Raw genomic sequence first — 21,949 nt, 5'->3', positions numbered from 1 at the left:
TCAATGGGGTTAGATGATCTAGTTCTTAATATTATTACTTTACTCAATTGACAAATTCCACAACAAATCTCTTGATTCGGAATTAGGGACTCATGTATCATCTGATGAATCCACTTTCTTTTACACTTCTGTATCTTACTCTATCTTGTTTTTTAGTATTATCTAAAATAACTGATGAATTATGAATTTTCCATAACTTAGGTAAATGCTTTACCAACATATGTAGTGTAGTAAAAAAAAATAAATGGAATTTAACTCTTTCATGCTTACTTTAACTAGTTATTTTGGTTTTCTACTGGCTGCTTTAACTATAACCCCAGCTCTATTTATTGGCTTGAACAAGATACGCCTTATTTGAATTGACTGAATAATTATAATTCAGAAAAGAAAAATCTTTCTTTGGGATTCCTGGCATTCTACGACTCTTTTCCAGACTAATTAGGAATTCTTTTCTTGGTCATTGAGATTCGTGGATAATTTAGAGTACTATTTAGGGATAGATCGTACCTCTTTTTTTATCCCCTCGAACAAATCGAAATGATTGAAGTTTTTCTATTTGGAATCGTCTTAGGCCTAATTCCTATTACTTTAGCGGGATTATTCGTGACTGCGTATTTGCAATACAGGCGTGGGGATCAGTTGGATCTTTGATTGAGTCATTTTTTTTTTTTGATTGACCTCCTCCAGACCAGAGAGGAGGTCAAATTGAAATTGGAGTTACAATTCAATTTTGTTAAGTTATTTTACTCTGCTTCGACATAAAATAGATGGAATCACGCTCTGTAGGATTTGAACCTACGACATCGGGTTTTGGAGACCCGCGTTCTACCGAACTGAACTAAGAGCGCTTTCATTCATTCAAAAAGAAAATCTTTTTCTATTCCTAATGTATCTCACGTACGTATAGTCTCCACAAATTCAAGTTATACCCACTTTACTTTAATTGATCTCGTCGCTACTGCCTATAAAGAAGAAAGAAGTAATAGGTAGGGATGACAGGATTTGAACCTGTGACATTTTGTACCCAAAACAAACGCGCTACCAAGCTGCGCTACATCCCTTTTCCAAATTAAATTGTTGTACAATGCCATTGTACACAATTCCTGTCTTCTTTTCCACATCATAATTTTCTTCTTCTTTCTTTCTCTATCTATATATAGAACCCTCGTGTCATTTCTTCTTTTTGGTCTCATATAATTAAGGAATTATATACATATAAAATCCAATATAATTTCGCCTATAAAAGAAGGATTACTTTTCCTTGGTAATATATAGGAAGAAGGGGTCATCTTTTTCTTTTTTAGGGATAGGAAAATTTCGTCGATATGGTTCATTTTATATATAGCATAACAATCTTGGGCAAGAGTTTATGATCATATATGTATTCCAACAAGGAAGGAGGATTTTCAATGCGGGATATAAAAACATATCTCTCTGTAGCACCCGTGCTAAGTACTCTATGGTTTGGTGCTTTAGCAGGTTTATTGATAGAAATTAATCGTTTATTCCCAGATGCTTTGTCATTCCCTTTTTTTTAATTCTAGTTATTGCTATGGGAGGGATAGATTTCTTCGTGATATGACAAAATTTGATCCTTTTCAATCTTTTTTTAGTATCGGAAGGAAAAAGAAAGAAAAGATGGATTGGGTTGAACCTCAGAGTCATTAAAAATTTGGTAAACCCCATTTTTGAAAATAGAAATTCAATTTAAAGGGGTACCCAAGCTAAATAAGGCCTCAGAAATCAGAGCATAGAAAAGGCGGGGCTGGCTAATTAAATGAAAGGATTTCGAACCAAAATCTTTGCTAATTCGACAAGGATTGTATTCTTTAATTATTTCTCTATTTTTTATTACTTAATTAAAGAATAAAAAAAAATTATTCTAATGAATTTTATTCTTCTTCTTCGGATTCAAAATAGAAGAATAAAAGAATAAGTAGAAGAATTAAGTTAAGTCAATCCAAAAAGAACAGGAGGTTCATGGCCAAGGGAAAAGATGTTAGAATCAGAGTTATTTTGGAATGCATCAGTTGTGTTCGAAAAGGTGCCAATGAGGAATCGACGGGGATTTCTAGATATAGTACTCAAAAGAATCGCCACAATACACCCGGACAATTAGAATTCAAAAAATTTTGTCGTTATTGTCGCAAGCATACGACTCATCACGAAATAAAGAAATAGGAACATCGTGTGTTTGATCTTTCCAAACAACAGAAAGAGTAAGAACTTCATATTTAATATATAAAGAAAACATAGTATAGAATACAAAATACAAATCAACTCATCTGATTTCCGGTAGATATTATTTCATATGTATAGAGGGTATTCATATACTATAATATGAATCAAATAAGATATGGATCAAAGAAAAACTACTTCTTCTGGATCCTAAATTAATAAAATAAAGAAGTGAATTTTCAAATTTTCAAATTTTAAATAAGGAATAAATCATGTATACATCTAAACAACCTTTTCTTAAATCTAAGCAACCCTTTAGTAAATCCAAGCAAACTTTTAATAAATCCAAGCAACCCTTTCGTAAATCCAAGCAAACTTTTCGTAAATTCAAGCAACCTTTTCGTAAATCTAAACAACCTTTTCGTAGGCGTCCCCGGATTGGCCCGGGAGATCGAATTGATTATAGAAACATGAGTTTAATTAATAGATTTATTAGTGAACAAGGAAAAATATTATCGAGACGAATAAATAGATTAACCTTGAAACAACAACGATTAATTACTCTTGCTATAAAACAGGCTCGTATTTTATCTTTCTTACCGTTTCGTAACTATGAGAACGAAAAGCAATTTCAAGCCCAGTCAATTTCAATAATTACAGGTTCTAGACCCAGAAAAAATAGACATATTCCTCAATTAACGCAAAAGTACAATTCCAATCGAAACTTAAGAAACAACAACCAAAATTTAAGAAACAACAACCGGAACTTAAGTTCCGATTGTTGATGTTTTATTCGAATTCGAAAGGGCCAGACCTATATATATTATAAAGAAAGTAATCCAGCTCGTTGATTCCTACCACTTAATCTTAATTTATTGTATCTTCCCGGAGTTCCCTCTCCGGGAATTCATCTTTTATTATTCCAGTATATTACTTTATTTATACCTTTAATTGATGATCTTTATTTTATTGGAAATCGTGTAAAGATTATTTGGATTTGATACAGCTACTTGTGCAAGCATTTTACGATTAAGAATCAATTTCTTCTTGTACAGGTTGTGTATTAATTTACTATAACTATCGAATACTTTATATACCCGCGTTGCTGCGTTTATCCGAGTGATCCACAAACGACGAAAATCCCTCTTTTGCCTACCTCTATCTCGATGAGAGGAAACAAAAGCTCTTTTTACCTGTTGGGTAATCATTCGATTAAGTCTTAAATGAGCCCCTCTAAAGTTTGAGGCAAATGAACGCATTTTTGTTCGTCGTCTCCGGGCTATATATCCTCGCGGAACTCTGGTCATTGAATCAAATTAACCTTAATGAATAACTAATGATTTCTCTTCTTTTAGCCACCCTTTTTCTCATTAATAACAAAACTAATTATTCCGATATATAAAATATTAATTCCAATGGCTTTTGCTATAGTAACCTTCCCAACCACGATTTTTTATTCCACTCCGTTCAGTTATTTCTATACGAAATAACAAATTCATTCTAATAATACTAAAAAAAATAGTGGGTTCCATCGTTTCTATGGTTCCCTTTTAAACGGTGAGGCCCTCTCTATACACCGGAGCCCTTTCTTTCATCAAAAGGTATTGCGAACTTGTATAGTCCACATTCTTTGGCTCTACCTATCCATTATAGAGTAAATAGCTCTTTTCACAATAAGAGTTATCCATACAGTGACGGTATTTAATTATGAAAGTTGGCTAAGTAGCTGACCCTGTTAGTCCGTTCTTTTAAGATAAAGGAGCATAAGCCTTTTTCTTTTTATTACTATTTCCTCCGCTTAATGGATAACCATTTGCTACCAATGGGAGAATTGCTTCTTATTTCCAATTTAGATAATTGGATTTGCACCAAAGGAAACCATAAATTCCATATACCATAGAAATCTAGGATAGAGAAGCTATATCCTATTCATTGGTACTAATCATGGATACTTCAATTTTTTTTATATTTGTTTGAAGTCATGATCTGAACGAGTCGCACATACACCCTAGCACATGTTCCTCGACGCTGAGGGCATCCTTTAAGCGCGGCCGTTTTTCGAGCATTTCGTATTGGCTGTCTTGCGTTTCTAATAAGTTGTTTAACCGTCGGCATGTTGTATGTATATAGAAAAAAATGGATTGGTTTAGATCCATCTTAACCTGATGATTGCTCATCATGAAGTCTTTCTATTTTCTATTAAATCGAGGAAAACACGAATTTAGCTGTGAAATAACTTTACAAGAAATCCGGACACTACCAATCCTTAAACATTTCTGGAAACCACACTGGATCAGTATCGCAGTGCTTGTCAATCATTTCATCCCCTACAATATCGACAAGTCCATAAGCTTTGGCTTCGTCTGCTGACATAAAAACATCCCTTTCCATGTCTTCGGATACAACCCAAAAAGGCTTGCCTGTTCTTACTGCATAAACCCTTGTGATCATTTCGCGAACTTTGTGTAACTCTTCTACTTCTAGTAAAAATTCTGGTGTCCTTGCCCGATAATAAGCACTAGCAGGTTGGTGAAGCATAATCCTCGCGTGAGGGAATGCTATACGCTTGGTGGGTTCTCCTCCAAGCAGAATGAAGGACGCCATGGAGGCGGCTATTCCGAGGCATATTGTATATATATCTGGTGTCACCGTTTGCATCGTATCAAAAATAGCCATTCCTGAGATTAGCCACCCGCCTGGGGAGTTTATAAACAAAAAAATATCACTAATTCCATCTTCTATACTCAGATATACCATGAGACCTGTAATATGATTCGTGATCTCGCAACGAATCTCTTGACCTAAAAAAAGTGTCCTTTCTCGATACATAACATTGTATAAGTCAACCCAAGTCGCTTCTTCATCTCCAGGAATCCGGTAAGGTACTTTTGGAACACCAATGGGCATATTAGATTAATATTATTAAATTTAAGTAAGAAAACCACACTTTAATATGGAAACGTAAGAATGGAACAGAAAGAAAGAATCCGCAGTTTATTGTCTTAATTTTTATTCTTATTCTATATGAATATTATAGATTCTATTAATACGTAGATTGAAAGGTTATACATATAAGGAATGTAAGACAGATTGAATAAAGAAAAGGGAATGGGTGATTTGAATGCTAAACAAAGAGGGGTAGCGATCTATTCTTCGTTTTTTCCAAATTGGCCAAGTTACCCATTGCATATTGGCACTTATCGAGTATAGAATAGATCTGCTTCTCTTTCTTCTTATGAACAGAATTGGCTTCTTATTTTTAATGGAATGAAATAAATATTCGCGCTTTCTGACACAGAATCCCCTAGAAGGGTTAGGTACATAGGATATGGATAGTCTTTTTCAATGCGATAAAATAAAGCGACATCGTGTCTATTTTTCTTTGCTAAAGGGGTATTTCCATGGGTTTGCCTTGGTATCGTGTTCATACTGTCGTATTGAATGATCCGGGTCGATTGCTTGCGGTGCATATAATGCACACAGCTCTAGTTTCTGGTTGGGCTGGCTCAATGGCTTTATACGAATTAGCAGTTTTTGATCCCTCTGATCCTGTTCTGGATCCAATGTGGAGACAAGGTATGTTCGTAATTCCCTTCATGACTCGTTTAGGAATAACGGATTCGTGGGGTGGTTGGAGTATTTCAGGAGGAACTGTAACAAATCCGGGTATTTGGAGTTATGAAGGTGTGGCAGGTACGCATATTGTGTTTTCTGGCTTGTGTTTCTTGGCAGCGATCTGGCATTGGGTATATTGGGACCTAGAAATATTCTCTGATGAGCGGACGGGAAAACCCTCTTTGGATTTGCCCAAGATCTTTGGAATTCATTTATTTCTTGCAGGGGTGGCTTGCTTTGGCTTTGGGGCATTTCATGTAACGGGTTTGTATGGTCCTGGGATATGGGTATCCGATCCTTATGGACTAACTGGAAAAGTACAAGCTGTAAATCCAGCGTGGGGTGCAGAAGGTTTTGATCCTTTTGTTCCGGGGGGAATAGCTTCTCATCATATTGCTGCGGGTACATTGGGTATATTAGCGGGCTTATTCCATCTTAGTGTCCGTCCGCCTCAACGTCTATATAAAGGATTACGTATGGGCAATATTGAAACTGTACTTTCCAGTAGTATCGCTGCTGTTTTTTTTGCAGCTTTCGTAGTTGCTGGAACTATGTGGTATGGGTCAGCAACGACCCCAATCGAATTATTTGGGCCTACTCGTTATCAGTGGGATCAGGGATACTTTCAGCAAGAAATATATCGAAGAGTTAGCAATGGTTTAGCCGAAAATCTTAGTTTATCAGAAGCTTGGTCTAAAATTCCCGAAAAATTAGCCTTTTATGATTATATTGGTAATAATCCGGCAAAAGGGGGATTATTCAGAGCAGGCTCAATGGACAATGGGGATGGAATAGCTGTTGGATGGTTAGGACATCCCGTCTTTAGAGATAAAGAAGGACGTGAGCTTTTTGTACGCCGTATGCCTACTTTTTTTGAAACATTTCCGGTTGTTTTGGTAGATGAGGAGGGAATTGTTAGAGCAGACGTTCCTTTTAGAAGAGCAGAATCCAAATATAGTGTTGAACAAGTAGGTGTAACGGTGGAGTTCTATGGTGGCGAACTTAATGGAGTAAGTTATTCTGATCCTGCTACTGTAAAAAAATATGCGAGGCGTTCTCAATTAGGGGAAATTTTTGAATTAGACCGGGCTACTTTGAAATCTGATGGTGTTTTTCGCAGCAGTCCAAGGGGTTGGTTCACTTTTGGTCATGCTACCTTTGCTTTGCTCTTCTTTTTCGGACACATTTGGCATGGCGCTAGAACATTGTTCCGAGATGTTTTTGCTGGTATTGATCCAGATTTGGATGCTCAAGTGGAATTTGGAACATTCCAAAAAGTGGGAGATCCAACTACAAGGAAACAGGCAGTTTGATACACATTGTTATAGTATCTTTCACCTCTCTTTTTTGATTTGACATGGGAAACATCTCCCATCCTTTCTTTGACTCTTTTTCTTTCTTTATATGGGAAATTATCCCAAATGACAAATGAATAGGTGTGGAAGTTATAATTGTAAATAAACCAGGATCGAATCTATGGAAGCATTGGTTTATACGTTCCTTTTAGTTTCGACTTTAGGGATAATTTTTTTCGCTATCTTCTTCCGAGAACCACCTAAGGTTCCACCAACTCCAACTAAAAGAATAAAATAATTTCATTTAAGTAAGAAGTCCCCCTATCTGGGAGACTTCTTACTTAAATTAGTCTCCGTGTTCTTCGAATGGATCTCTTAATTGTTGAGAGGGTTGCCCAAACGCGGTATATAAGGCATACCCAGTAAAGCTTACAAGTAAACCAGATATGGAGATGGCGACTAAAGTTGCTGTTTCCATTTTTATAGAATTTCAAGATTACAATGGATCTACGAAAAGATCGTGTATTTACAACTACAACGGAATAGTATACAAAGTCAACACCAATGATTAAATAGAATTTATGGCTACACAAACCGTTGAAGATAGTTCTAAACCTAGGCCAAAACGAACTGGTGCAGGTAGTTTACTGAAACCCTTGAATTCGGAATATGGGAAAGTCGCCCCGGGTTGGGGGACTACTCCTTTTATGGGGATCGCAATGGCTTTATTCGCTATATTCCTATCTATCATTTTAGAAATTTATAATTCTTCCGTTTTACTGGACGGAATTTTAACCAATTAGGTTTCTACTAACTAAAACTAGGAAGTCAGAGTTTTTCCATCCAAAAAAGCCTTTCTAGTTTAAGATCTACATTTCTAGATATTATGGTAGTTCGACCGCGGAATTTTTTTGTTTCGGTATCTCTGGAATATGAGTGTGTGACTTGTTAGAATTGATCCTATTGATAATACATAGAAAGGGCCTGTTATCTCTATCAAGATGATTCTAATTCGTCAGATATTATTTATTCTAGTATCTGGAACACGAAATAGATAGAGTGGATCAAAAAAAAATGGAACTATGATTCATACTCACTATTAAGACCTCGCAACCAGACTGAAAAATTCAAGTAGTTCTTAAATAAAAATAAAAAAGAAATTTTCTTCCTTCCAATTTTGTTTGCCCAAAAGACAACTTTTTTTCTCTCGATTTTGTCGAGTCATTACACTGATTCAATAAATGATTATCAAGCGGTTCTTATTCGAAGAACCCTTGCCTTTTGTTTAGCTTGAGACTAAATCATCGTGGCTCTAGTATGAATCTAAGGTTTTAATTGAACTGATTCATAGGATCTCAACAAGATAATTTCTATATTACGCATAAAAAAACAAATCCTTTATAGGGAAGAGAAAAGTCAAGAAGCCTCTAATGACCAACATAAGGGAAAGGAAGAAAGAAAGACGCGCCAACTTGAGATTTTTTGGCATTATCATCACAAAGAAGATATTCCGGATTTTTCTTATTTGATATCTTCAAGGCAAATCGACCCAATTCAGTGGCTGATGAAGTTTTGAACCTTTTTTCTAATATTCGTTGAAAATTTTTGTGTTTCTGCTTGAGCCGTACGAGATGAAATTTTCATATACGGCTCTTAGAGGGGGACTCGGGTTAGTTACCTATCTCAATAAAGTATATGATTGGTTTGAGGAACGTCTTGAGATTCAGGCAATTGCAGATGATATAACTAGTAAATATGTTCCTCCCCATGTCAACATATTTTATTGTTTAGGGGGAATTACACTTACTTGTTTTCTAGTACAAGTCGCTACCGGTTTTGCTATGACTTTTTACTACCGACCAACCGTTACAGAGGCTTTTTCCTCGGTTCAATACATAATGACCGAGGCCAACTTTGGTTGGTTAATCCGATCAGTTCATCGATGGTCAGCAAGTATGATGGTTTTAATGATGATCCTGCATGTATTTCGTGTGTATCTCACAGGGGGATTTAAAAAACCCCGCGAATTAACTTGGGTCACAGGTGTGGTTTTGGCTGTTTTGACTGCATCATTTGGTGTAACTGGTTATTCTTTGCCTTGGGATCAAATTGGCTATTGGGCAGTCAAAATTGTGACAGGTGTACCTGACGCCATTCCGGTAATAGGATCGCCTTTAGTGGAGTTATTACGCGGAAGTGCTAGTGTGGGCCAATCCACTTTGACTCGTTTTTATAGTTTACATACCTTTGTACTGCCTCTGCTTACTGCCGTATTTATGTTAATGCACTTTCCAATGATACGTAAGCAAGGTATTTCGGGTCCTTTATAGGGAAGGCATATCATAGAGAATTATAATTATCATATATCATATCGGGTAGGTTTTGGTATTTCATTGCTACAAGCATGGGTTATTGTAAAATAACACATGTCATTTGGATACTTCTCTTCAACTCCAAAGTATTTTTATACAATACAAATAGTTGAAGTTAATTTTACGAAAGAAAAAAGGCGGATTATGGGAGTGTGTGACTTGAATTATTGATTTGGCCATGCAGATAAAGAATTGGATCTGCCACATTAGAATTCACAACCAAAGGTGTCTCCGCATCCAATCAACATGTAAGTCCCCTACCTAGGAAGGATAGGCTGGTTCACTTGAGGAGAATATCTTCTATGATCATACCGCAACCATGTCATCCATGAACAGGCTCCGTAAGATCCCATAGAGTAGAAATGGAATAAGTCATGTGACATGATCCAGTTCTCTATTTATTACACTTACCTTTTTATTATAGTATGGAAATGCATTCATTTTCTTTGCATCGATTGTGATCCGCAATACTATCGGAGTAAAAGAAGGGATCTAAGGAAGAATGTAGGCTAAACTTTTTGATTTTTTATTAGTAACAAGTAAATATTTTGTTTGGAGGTAAGAAACTTGCGATATTGAGGGGATAAATACCAACTAATCAAGAGACATGAGACAATCCACAAAGCAATTGATCATGATCAAATTTGTAAGCCCACTTGGATATTGAGCATTTACCCATAAGAATAGGATTATTTTCAATGAGTAGTTGTAGGTGCAACTTCGGAAAAGAGAATCTGATAAAGCTTTTCTTGCCTAGAGTCATTGAGTCATTATAAACCTTAATTCTATTAAGGATCTTCCGCGGTCTTATTTCTTTCACTCTTGCTCGAGCCGGATGATGATAAATTCTCATGTCCGGTTCCTTTGGGGGATGGATCCTAAAGAGTTCACCTATCCCAATAACAAAGAAACCAGACTTAAATGATCCTGTATTAAGAGCTAAATTAGCTAAAGGGATGGGACATAATTATTACGGGGAACCCGCATGGCCCAACGATCTTTTATATATTTTTCCAGTAGTAATTCTAGGTACTATTGCATGTAATGTAGGTTTAGCGGTTCTCGAGCCATCAATGATTGGTGAACCGGCAGATCCGTTTGCAACTCCTCTGGAAATATTACCCGAGTGGTACTTCTTTCCCGTGTTTCAAATACTCCGTACGGTACCCAATAAGTTATTGGGCGTTCTTTTAATGGTTTCTGTGCCAACAGGCTTATTGACAGTACCTTTTCTAGAGAATGTCAATAAATTCCAAAATCCATTTCGCCGCCCAGTAGCTACGACCGTTTTTTTAATCGGTACTGTAGTAGCTCTTTGGTTAGGTATTGGAGCAACATTACCCATTGATAAATCATTAACTTTAGGTCTTTTTTAGATATTTTTTGATTCATTCAACCGTGAAGTACCATAGGTATCTAGGAAATAGTTACTTCCAAGTGAATCTTCCCTAGATACCTAAAATCCATTTTATTATGATCCATTTCGCGAAAATATAGATTGTACCAAAGATGCTAAATTGTTTTCTTTTTATTCTAACTCGAAAAAGAAGAAGAAAAAAAATTGCAATGGATTTAAAACGAGAGTTTATTCTTAAGTAAATCAATTGGGAGATGCTTCTCTAGAGTGTCCCATATATGTTTTCTATCTTCCATACGAAAACTGTCAATTCTCAGAAGATCTTCTTCAGTCTTACTCAAAAGGTCCAATAGTGTATGTATATTGGCCCTTTTTAGACAATTATACGTTCTAGAAGTCAATTCTAATTGATCAATAAAAATACAATTCAATGGAATTCCTTTTTTGTTTTTCTTTAGATTAGTTAATCTTTTTTGAAAAGTAAAAAGGGGTGGAGTAAACCTGTTTTTATTTTCTTCGAAACTAGCGCCCTCTTCCTCCGCGTGTAGAAAAGGAAGAAATAAATCAATCAAATTACGAGAAGCCTCATAAAGTGCTTCCTTAGGGGTTAAACTTCCATTAGTCCATATTTCTAGAAAAAGTATCTCGTGTTTTTCATTTCCATTCCCACAAGAAAAAATACTATAATTCACATTTCGAACAGGCATGGATACAGCATCTATAGGATAACTTCCATCTTGATAGTTCTTTCTGAGTTCTGTCTGATATCCACGATCTCTCTTGATCTGTAAATCAATACAGAAATCAATGGGCTCTGTCAAGTTAGCTATAGGTTGTGCCGTATCAACGATTTCTACGGAAGGCGGTAAGATGATATCTTGAGCAGTTATGTATCTAGGACCTTTGACGCAAATGGATGCGTCTCTAACTCCATAGAGATTACTTCTCAATACAATTTCTTTCAAATTTAGTAAAATTTCTTGTACGGATTCTTCAATACCTGCTATTGTAGAATACTCGTGCGGCACGCTCCCAAATTTTGCACGTGTGATACATGTTCCTTCTATTTCTCCAAGTAAAGCTCTTCGCAAGGCAATACCGACGGTGTCCGCTTGACCTTTTCTAAGCGGGGACAGAATGAAACGACCATAATAAAGGCGCTTACTATCTACTCTTGATTCAACACACTTCCACTGTAGTGTTTGAGTGGATCCTGCTACCTCCTCTCGAACCATAATAGACTAGTATTATTATTTTATCATTGAATCGTTTATTTCTCTTGAAATGAAAGTTGAAAGCGGGTTAATTCTTTTACAGACGTCTTTTTTTAGGCGGTCGACATCCATTATGCGGCATAGGTGTTACATCGCGTATACAACTTAATCGCACACCACTTTTAGCAATGGCTCGTAATGCGGCATCTCTTCCACTACCAGCGCCCTTTACCATAACTTCTGCTCGTTGCAAACCTACTGTACGAATAGCATCTACTGCTGTTCTTTGACCAGCATAGGGTGATGCTTTTCTTGAGCTTTTGAATCCACAAGTACCGGCCGAGGACCAAAAAACCACCCGACCTTGTGGGTCTGTAACAGTTATAATGGTATTGTTGAAACTAGCTTGAACATGAATAACCCCTTTTGTTATTCTACGTGCACTCTTCCGTAAACTAAAACGTGCATTCCTACGTAAACCAATACGCACTTTCTTACGTGAACCAATTTTTGGTATAGCTTTTGCCATATTTTATTATCTCATAAATATGAGTTAGAAATAAAAAAAAGAAAAAAAGATACAAAGATATCCGTTTCAGGGTAAAATAAACCCTTTACTTTAATTATTTTAAATGAAATTATTTTATTTGGAATTGGAACATTTCCGCGGGTACTTTTTTTTACTTTTTAGAAAGTAAAGTTCTTTTTCGAAAGATTACCCCTGTCTTTGTTTATGCTTCGGATTAGAGCAAATGACTCTAATTCGTCCACGCCTACGAATCAGTCGACATTTTGTACAAATTTTACGAACGGAAGCTCTTATTTTCATATTTCCGTATCCTTTTTTAAACTATGAATCTAATCTTTTGGAAAAAATAAGTCTCTTCGCTTGAATTTTAGAACTTAGAATTTATTACCCTAGAAAAAAAAAGAAAAACCTAATCCTTTGAATCTTTGGTATCCTTCAAATCTTCGCTATCCTTCAAATCTTCGCTATCCTTCGAGTCTTCGATACGCTTCGAATCCTTATGGGGAAGTCTATAAATTATACGTCCCTTGCTTGAATCATAACGACTTACTTCAATTTTGACCCTATCCCCCATCAGTATTCGTATAGAACTAGACCGTATCTTTCCTGAAATATAGCCTAGGATGATGGTGTCATTCTCTAGCCGAACGCGGAACATTCCATTGGGTAGGGCTTCCGTAACTAAACCTTCGAAAGTTACTTTTGCTTCTCTCGGGTTTTTTTTTTCTCTCCTATTTTTTTTTCTGTCATATTTTTTTTCTCCTATTTTTCTATTTTTATTTTAAAAATAGGAAGGGCGAGATAGAATTCGAGCACTATAGGCGGGGCGATTACCATATATAACATAAGACTTCTCCCCCAATTCTGTTTAGTCGAGCTTCTCGATCTGTCATTATTCCTCGAGAAGTAGAAAGAATAGCAATTCCCATTCCACCCAAAACTTTAGGAATTCCTTGATAGTTGGTATAAATTCGTAAGCCGGGTCGGCTGATACGCTTTAAAAAGGTTCTTGTTCTATATATTCCTTTTATAGTCTTTCTCTTTTGATGTCGCAAAGTTGAAACCAAGAAATATCTGTTACGTTCCTGATGTTTCCGAACACTTTCAATAAAACCCTCTCGTAGAAGTATTTTAACAATGTTTTCGGTAATATTTGTAGATACTACTCGAACTGTTCCTTTTTTATTCATGTCCGCATTTCTTATAGAGGTTAGTAAATCAGCAATAGTGTCCTTGCCCATAAGACTCTAATTCTAGGTTCCTCCTAATTTTTCTATAATCAACATGTTTTCTTTTTTTTTTTTTCATTTTGGATTTTAAAACATATACGTAAAACACAATCTACTAAATTAATTCTTTGGTCTCAATTTCGCCTACTAGTATTTATAATACTTCAGGAGCTAATGAAACTATTTTGGTAAAATTCAATTCTCTCAATTCCTCGGCAATCGCGCCAAAAACTCGAGTTCCTTTTGGATTGCCTTTTTGATCAATTATAACCGCAGCATTGTCATCATAGCGGATTATTATACCGTCTTCGCATTTGAACTCTTTACATGTACGTACAATTACAGCTCGAATTACTTCGGATCTTTCTAGAGGCATTTGGGGCAATGCGTCTTTGATTACAGCAACAATAACATCACCAATACGAGCATATCGCTGATTACCAGCAGCTCCTATGACTCGAATACACATCAATTTTCGAGCTCCACTATTATCTGCTACATTTAAAAGGGTCTGAGGTTGAATCATATTATTTTGATTTCAATTTGTTATTTCAATGCAAAAGGATGAAAGAAATATTGTCTTTCCAGAAAGAAAAACCGAGCATTTTTTTTTATCTTCCATACCCCTTTTAGGGTTCTATATCTCTAATCGAATAAATTGACTTCGTATGGGCATTTTACTGGCAGCTATGGAGATAGCTGCTCTAGCTACAGTTTCAGATACTCCCCCCATTTCATAAAGTATACGACCAGGTTTAACAACGGATACCCAATATTCGGGGGACCCCTTTCCCGAGCCCATACGTGTTTCCGTGGGTCTTAGTGTAACCGGTTTGTCGGGAAATATACGTACCCATATTTTTCCACCACGACGTGCATATCGTGTTATTGCTCTTCGTCCTGCTTCTATCTGTCTCGCCGTGATCCAAGCGGGTTCAAGTGCTTGAAGAGCATATCTACCAAAACAAATACGATTGCCTCGGCAGGATTTTCCTTTCATTCTTCCTCTATGTTGTTTGCGAAATCTGGTTCTTTTGGGGTTATAGTCGATGGTTCTCTTTCTTAGTTCCATCTCTACTGCAAAACTGGACATGAGAGTTTCTTCTCATCCAGCTCCTCGCGAATGGAATCAGAAAGCATGTAAATTTCTCTAATTCATAATATTCCAAAATATTACGGTACGGATAGATACACATTAATAGATAATAGAAAAAGTTCGGTTTTTTTTATATTGAATTTGTTAAAACAGAAAAATATAATATATAGTCAAAAAAGAAGATCTAGAATATATCCAGATGTGTGTGTATATTTATCTAAATTCTATATTTATAGATAATGTAATCCTTCTTAAAAAAATCCTTATTTTTACTCTTATTGAATCGCGGTAAAGTATTCTAATTCAATAAGAATTTCGCGGGCGAATATTTACTCTTTCCTGTCTTATTTGTTAATTTATAAACTTACCAAATAAGACAATTTTTTTGGTTTGTTCCGCCATCCCACCCAATGAAGTGTTAGGATTCTTTTCAATAAAATCCTATGGAATCATAGGTTCTGTCGTTCCCACTGCTTCTCCTTGAATGGTTAGGTCTGAATCCCGCAACGGAGCTTCCAAAAAATTTCTTTCCGAGTTAATTTTCTCAGTTTTATTAACCCGGGCGGCTCTTTATTATTGCTTTAAATTTGTAGTTCTTGTTTCAAGTTACAATTTTTAATTCTCTATTATTTTTATTATATTGATGCTTTATCACATTGCCTTTTATGATGTAATTCATAGACCATACATAGTGGAATCCTATATCTTATTTATTTCCTCTTCCTTCTTTCTATCATCCCTCCCTTTATCCACATCCCTTTAGTTTTGCTTCACAACCTAGAATCCCTTTTCTTTTTTAGAGAAAAAATTGCAGTTGCTACAACTATATGACACATCTACTCATTTATGTTATGATAGAGGTATTTATTCATATAGTGACTGTTTCTTAGTTAGGATCTCGACAATACGAAGCAATAGGTTGGTTATTAGTTAATTTTCTATAATTACTAAGTTTTTTTCTTAAAAAAAAGAAAAAAATAACGAGTCACACACTAAGCATAGCAATTATATTAAATGATTTATCAATTTTCATTAAATCTTATAGAAAGAGGTATAATTTCTTCTTTTGCAGGGATTTCAGGAAAAAAGTCTCTTGTCATTTTTTATTCTATCAATGGACAGAATCCGAAGACAAGATTACTTATTCTTCGTCTACGAATATCCAAATTTTTACACCTAATACTCCATAGATAGTCCGAATTGGATAGCAGCAATAATCAATTTTAGCGCGAATTGTTTGGAGGGGAAGTCTACCCTTTTTAATAGATTCGGCGCGTGCAATTTCTTTTCCTCCGAGACGACCCGCAATTTTTACTTTTACTCCCCTTATATCTGCTTTTTAGTTAATTCAATGGCTTTTTTCATTGCCTTTCGGAATGAAACTCTATTTTTTAATTGGAAAGCTATATATTCTGCAAGAATGTTAGGCTGTCTATAAGGTTCTTTAACTTTTTCGATAGAAATATTAAATCTCTGGTTTACAGAGTTAATTTCCTTTTGTAGATCTTTCTCTAATTCTTCGATTGCTCCTTTTTTCTTTAATAAATTTGGGAATCCAATATGGATTATGACGTGGATCGTATCGATTTCTTTTTGGATTTCTATATGTGTAATTACTTCGGAACTTGAACCTGAGTCCATTTTTCTATTATGTGTAATTACTTCGGAACTTGAGTCTGATTCTATTTTTCTATTCGAGCCCTTTTTCCTATTCTTTTGTATATAGTTCTTGATACAATCCCTTATTTTTTTATCTTCCTGTAGACCTTCAGAATAATTTTTTGGTTGTGCGAACCAAAAGGAATGGTGTTTTTGGGTTGTACCAAGTCTGAAACCGAGTGGATTTATTTTTTGTCCCATATTTTTCTATTCTATATTTTTTTTACTGGGAATCGAAATCTTAGATGGATCTAAAGGTTATTTAGATTTCTTTACTATATTTAGTACAATTGTTATATGACACATGCTTTTTTTTATGGGGAAACTACGTCCTCGAGCTCGAGGTCTGAATTTCTTCATAATAGTACTCCTACTGACTTCGGCTTTAGTAATAAATAAATTCGCTTTGTCGAAATCCCTATAATGAGTAGCATTTGCGGCTGCCGAATAAACCAACTTTAAGATGGGATAAGATGCTCGATAGGGCATGAGGTTCAGTATCATAACAGTTTCCTCGTAGTAACGCCAGCGAATCTCGTCAAGAACTCTTTGTGCTTTGAAAACAGACATAGGGATACGTTTTTGTGCTTTGAAAACTCTCTCGAACTTAAGTAGACGATCGGTTGGAACTTTCCTTGCGAGTTTCCTTAGCCCACTTTTCTTCTTCTTTATCCTAGGGATATACTTTACTAGTTTGAAACTTGTCATAAATAAGGTTATTCCCCGCCTACCTTTACTTTATTTTGAATCTTTTTTTCTTCTTAATCTTTCTATTCAGAATTCAGTTAACGACGAGATTTAGTATCCTTTCTTGCATTTTCATAACTCGTGAAATGCCGAGTAGGCACGAATTCCCCCAATTTGCGACCTACCATAGGATTTGTTATGTAAATAGGTATATGTTCCTTTCCATTATGAATCGCGATTGTATGGCCAACCATTGTGGGTAGAATGCTAGATGCCCGGGACCACGTTACTATTGTTTCTTTCTCCTCCTTCATATTGACCTTTTCTATCTTTGCCAATAAATGATGAGCTACAAAAGGATTCGTTTTTTTTCGTGTCACAGCTGATTACTCCTTTTTTCCTTTTTAAAGAGTGGCATTCTATGTCCAATATCTCGATCGAAGTACGGAGGTCAGAATAAATAGAATAATGATCAATGGAAAAAAGAAAAAAATCCTTTAGCTGGATAAGGGGCGGATGTAGCCAAGTGGATCAAGGCAGTGGATTGTGAATCCACCATGCGCGGGTTCAATTCCCGTCGTTCGCCCATCGCATTATTGCAAATTCCAAAAATGCAATTTTCCATATTCCTAGTTACGTATTTACTTACGGCGACGAAGAATAAAACTATCGCTATATTTTTTCCTTTTCCTAGTTCTTCTTCCAAGCGCAGGATAACCCCAAGGGGTTGTGGGTTTTTTTCTACCAATGGGAGCTTTCCCTTCACCGCCCCCATGGGGGTGGTCCACAGGGTTCATAACTACCCCTCTTACTACGGGGCGTTTACCTAGCCAACACTTAGATCCGGCTCTACCCAAACTTTTTTGGTTCACCCCAACATTACCCACTTGTCCGACTGTTGCTAAGCAGTTTTGGGATACTAAACGGACCTCCCCAGATGGTAATCTTAAAGTGGCCGATTTACCCTCTTTTGCAATGAGTTTCGCTACAGCACCTGCTGCTCTAGCTAATTGCCCACCCCTTCCACGTGTGATTTCTATGTTATGCATGGCCGTGCCTAAGGGCATATCGGTTGAAGTAGATTCTTCTTTTCTCTCAAAAAACCCCTTCCCAAACTGTACAAGCTTCTTCCAAAGCATACGGCTTTCTAGATGTATATGACGATCTCTAGACAGATGGATCTTATATGAATCATATGATGAAGTACCACATGAGTGGATATATAGGAAAGGAATCCAAATCTGCCGAATCGCTCATGTTATGATCTTCTACATCCTAGGTCTCTGCGTTCCGTCATCTGGCTTATGTTCTTCATGTAGCATTCAGATCGAATGACTCTATGAAATTACGTCGATACTTCCACATATTATGGGTAACGTAGGAGACATCCCTATTTTCCCCCGGGGGTCTTAATTACCACTGCTTAGCTTTCAATTTGCCTCTGACCATCAAATTAAATGTGAATAACCCGTCCTCCTCTCTTTGAAACAAGGGGCGCTTCCGGTTCTGTGCGTGCTTCAAACAATTTTGTCTTCTCCATATTACCATATCTCTAGAGCCAATAATTTTCTATGAGGAACTACTGAACTCAATCACTTGCTGCCGTTACTCAACAGTTTTCTGTTGAGGTCTATCCCGTAGAGGTAGTCAAATTGGATCAGTGATCGATTTCTAGGTTTCGTCGTAAACCTAATTGGTTACTTCCAATTACGTAAATCAATAGTTCAAACCGCACTCAAAGGTAGGGCATTTCCCATTGATATAGGAACTTTTGTACCAGAAACAATAGTATCTCCAATTATAGCCCCTCTGGGATGTAAAATATATCTCTTCTCACCATCCCCATAGTGTATGAGACAAATGTATGCATTTCGATTAGGGTCGTATTCTATGGTTACGATTCTACCAGATATGTCTTTTTGATTCCGTCGAAAATCTATTTTACGGTATAGGCGCTTATGACCTCCCCCTCTATGCCTTGCGGTAATGATTCCTCTGGAATTACGACCTTTACCACAACGGTGCCGTCCATGGATCAAATTATTTCGTGGATTGGATTTCACTTGCCTGTCTACGGTTCCCTTGCGTGTGCTCGGGATAGGTGTTTTGTATAAATGTTTCGCCGTATTATTAAGTATTCTCCTTTAGTTTTTTTCTCTATCTAGAAGTGGAATAGAATAACCCGGTTGAAGGGTAATGATCATACGTCTGTAATGCATTGTATGGCCCAGAATAGGTCCTATTCTTCTACCTTTTCCAGGTAGTCGATGGCTATTCACAGCTACCACCTTAACACCAAAGAAGAGTTCGACCCAATGCTTTATTTCTGTCTTAGTGAATCCCGATTCGACATTAAAAGTATATTGATTCTTTCCCAATAAACGAAGACTTTTTTCTGTAAATACTGCGTATTTGATTCCATCCATAAATCGACTTTCCCTCCTATGCTCTGAGTTCCAGTATCGATAAGAATTCGAGTTCTTATTGTTCTTATGTTATGGTATGAATATACCATACCAATTCGTTATGTATGGATGATGGATGAGATTCCATGGATAGAGAGCCAGTTCCAATAGACTTATGGAATGTTCCCGTTCGTGTGCATCCAGCAGGAATTGAACCCGCAAATTTACCAATTATGAGTTGGGCGCTTTAACCATTCAGCCATGGATGCTTAACAGGGATCATCGTACATCGTAAATAACCAATTTTCATATAGAAAGACATATCATAGAAAAATGAAATCGAAAATATTCCGAGATGGCAAATATTCGGAGATGACTATGAAAACACCTCTCTGGATCCTCGAATTGAAAGAGAGATTGAGAGGGATCAAGAATCCTAATTCTCGCTATTTGGAATGGATCCAATTCTATTGAGTCTGACTCATAGTGATCATTTCTCTTTAGCAAAGAATGACCTTGGTTATCAAAGGATTGAACAACCGGGATCCATTTACTTATGATACCTAGTTGGCATTGATAACAAGGATCTAATGAATTATGAGTTTAATAGATCCTCTTTAGCAGAAAGACGTATATTCCTTGCTCATTATCAGACAATCACTTATTCCCAAACCTCGTGTGGGACTAATCGTTTTCATTTACCATCTCATGGAAAACCCTTTTCGTTCCGCTTAGCCTATCGGGTATTTTAGTGATAGGTTCTGTAGGAACTGGACGATCCTATTTGGTCAAATACCTAACGAAAAATTACGATTTTCCTTTCATTAGGTACGAGGGCTTCTTATTCCACAAGAACGAAAGCACCTTTTCATTCTTTCATATACTAGGGGTTTTTACTTGGAAAAGACAATGTTCCATACTAAAGGATTCGGGTCCATAACCACGAGTTCCAGTGCACTAGATCTTGTAGCACTTAGCAACGAAGCCCTATCCATTAGTATTCCACATAAGAAATCCATTCTAGAAAAAATACAATTAGATTAGCTCTTCATAGACAAACTTGGGGTTTGCGAGCCAAGGTAAGATCGGCTCGGGATCATGGGACCCTTTTCTATCAGATAGGAGGGGCTCTTGTACAAAATAGACTTACTAAGTAATAACCCCATAGAATCTATCTATATAAAGATAAAGAGGCAATCGTGTCAGGAAGCGGGTTTTTCTTTGGCCAAAAGGTACTTCGAACTTGGAACGAGCATGAAGAGATTAACGAGACTTCTTTCTCTTTGAGTTTTTCTGGCGGACCTGCCGCGCAAGATCTTTGGTCTTCCCTGGAACCGATGAAAAAAAGTGGATCGCTTCTTATGTACTCGCTCAGAATGATTCTTCTCTATCTATAGTTCATGGCCTATTAGAAGTAGAAGGTGCTCTGGTGCAATCCTTACCGACAGAAAAAGATTGCAGTCAGGTTGATAATAGTCGAGTGACATTACTTCGTCGGTCCGAACTAAGGAATCTGTTAGAAATGTTTTGAAATGGATATTGTTCTCTCTTTGATCAGGGATTGCTATATGAAAAGAAGTGGAGTTTGAAAAAGGGAACGGAATGCTCAAACCGGAACTGCTAGAGGAACGAATTTTCAATAGCATAACTTGGGCTCCTAGAATATGGCGCCCTTGGGACAATCTATTTGATTGCAGGGTTTTGTTCCGAAGCAAAGATATCCGCGGAGGCCGGTTCGTTCGTCCTATTCTGATATTCAGGACCAAGAGGTACTGGATTCTCTTTCGGATAGGCCCTGAAAGGAGAAGAAAGGCTGAAATGCCAACGGACCTCTGTCTATTCTCTAATTCACCCGATCCGATAGTACCCGTTTTTGGAACGTCCAGTGCCAAGTCACTGAATGGGTAAGTCACCAATCCAATCCCTTTGACAAATCGGATGTCATATTAGATATCATATTCTATATATATAGAAATATCATAGATAGAATAGACATATAGAATTTTTGGTCGGCAAATTCGAAGGAATCATTGAGTGAAAAAGGAGCAAAGAATGACAAAAGACGAGACTCTACTAGTCTTCACTCTTGTGGTTTCCTCTTCCTCGGTTTCTGTTTTCTTATTCGGGATCTTGCTTTTCATGGTTCTCATCTCTGCAACTCGCGATTTCGCGAGAGAACCAAATCCAAGTTGGTGAAGATCATGATTTGGGCTGGCACGGGGATCGTTTGATCGATTTCCTTGATTTGATCGCTACTTAATGGGCGTGCGCTCAAAGGATACAAACAGGGATTCGCAAACAAAAAGGGGAATT

General features: G+C 36.8%; 2 non-coding genes across 2 annotated transcripts; both read right to left on the bottom strand.

Annotated features, from left to right (window-relative positions):
• Positions 1–774: 774 nt before the first annotated feature.
• Positions 775–848, bottom strand: TRNAW-CCA (transfer RNA tryptophan (anticodon CCA)). Its single transcript has one exon. It is a non-coding gene; the product is annotated as a tRNA-Trp (tRNA).
• A 139-nt stretch (positions 849–987) lies between these two features.
• TRNAP-UGG (transfer RNA proline (anticodon UGG)) lies at positions 988–1,061 on the bottom strand. Its single transcript has one exon. It is a non-coding gene; the product is annotated as a tRNA-Pro (tRNA).
• Between the last annotated feature and the right edge of the window lie 20,888 nt (positions 1,062–21,949).

This window comes from Triticum urartu, unplaced genomic scaffold, assembly GCF_056163025.1.
Source record: "Triticum urartu cultivar PI428250 unplaced genomic scaffold, HENAU_Tu73 scaffold2, whole genome shotgun sequence".
In the NCBI taxonomy this organism is placed as follows: Eukaryota; Viridiplantae; Streptophyta; class Magnoliopsida; order Poales; family Poaceae; genus Triticum; species Triticum urartu.
This window is presented reverse-complemented; position numbering and strand designations above follow the sequence as displayed.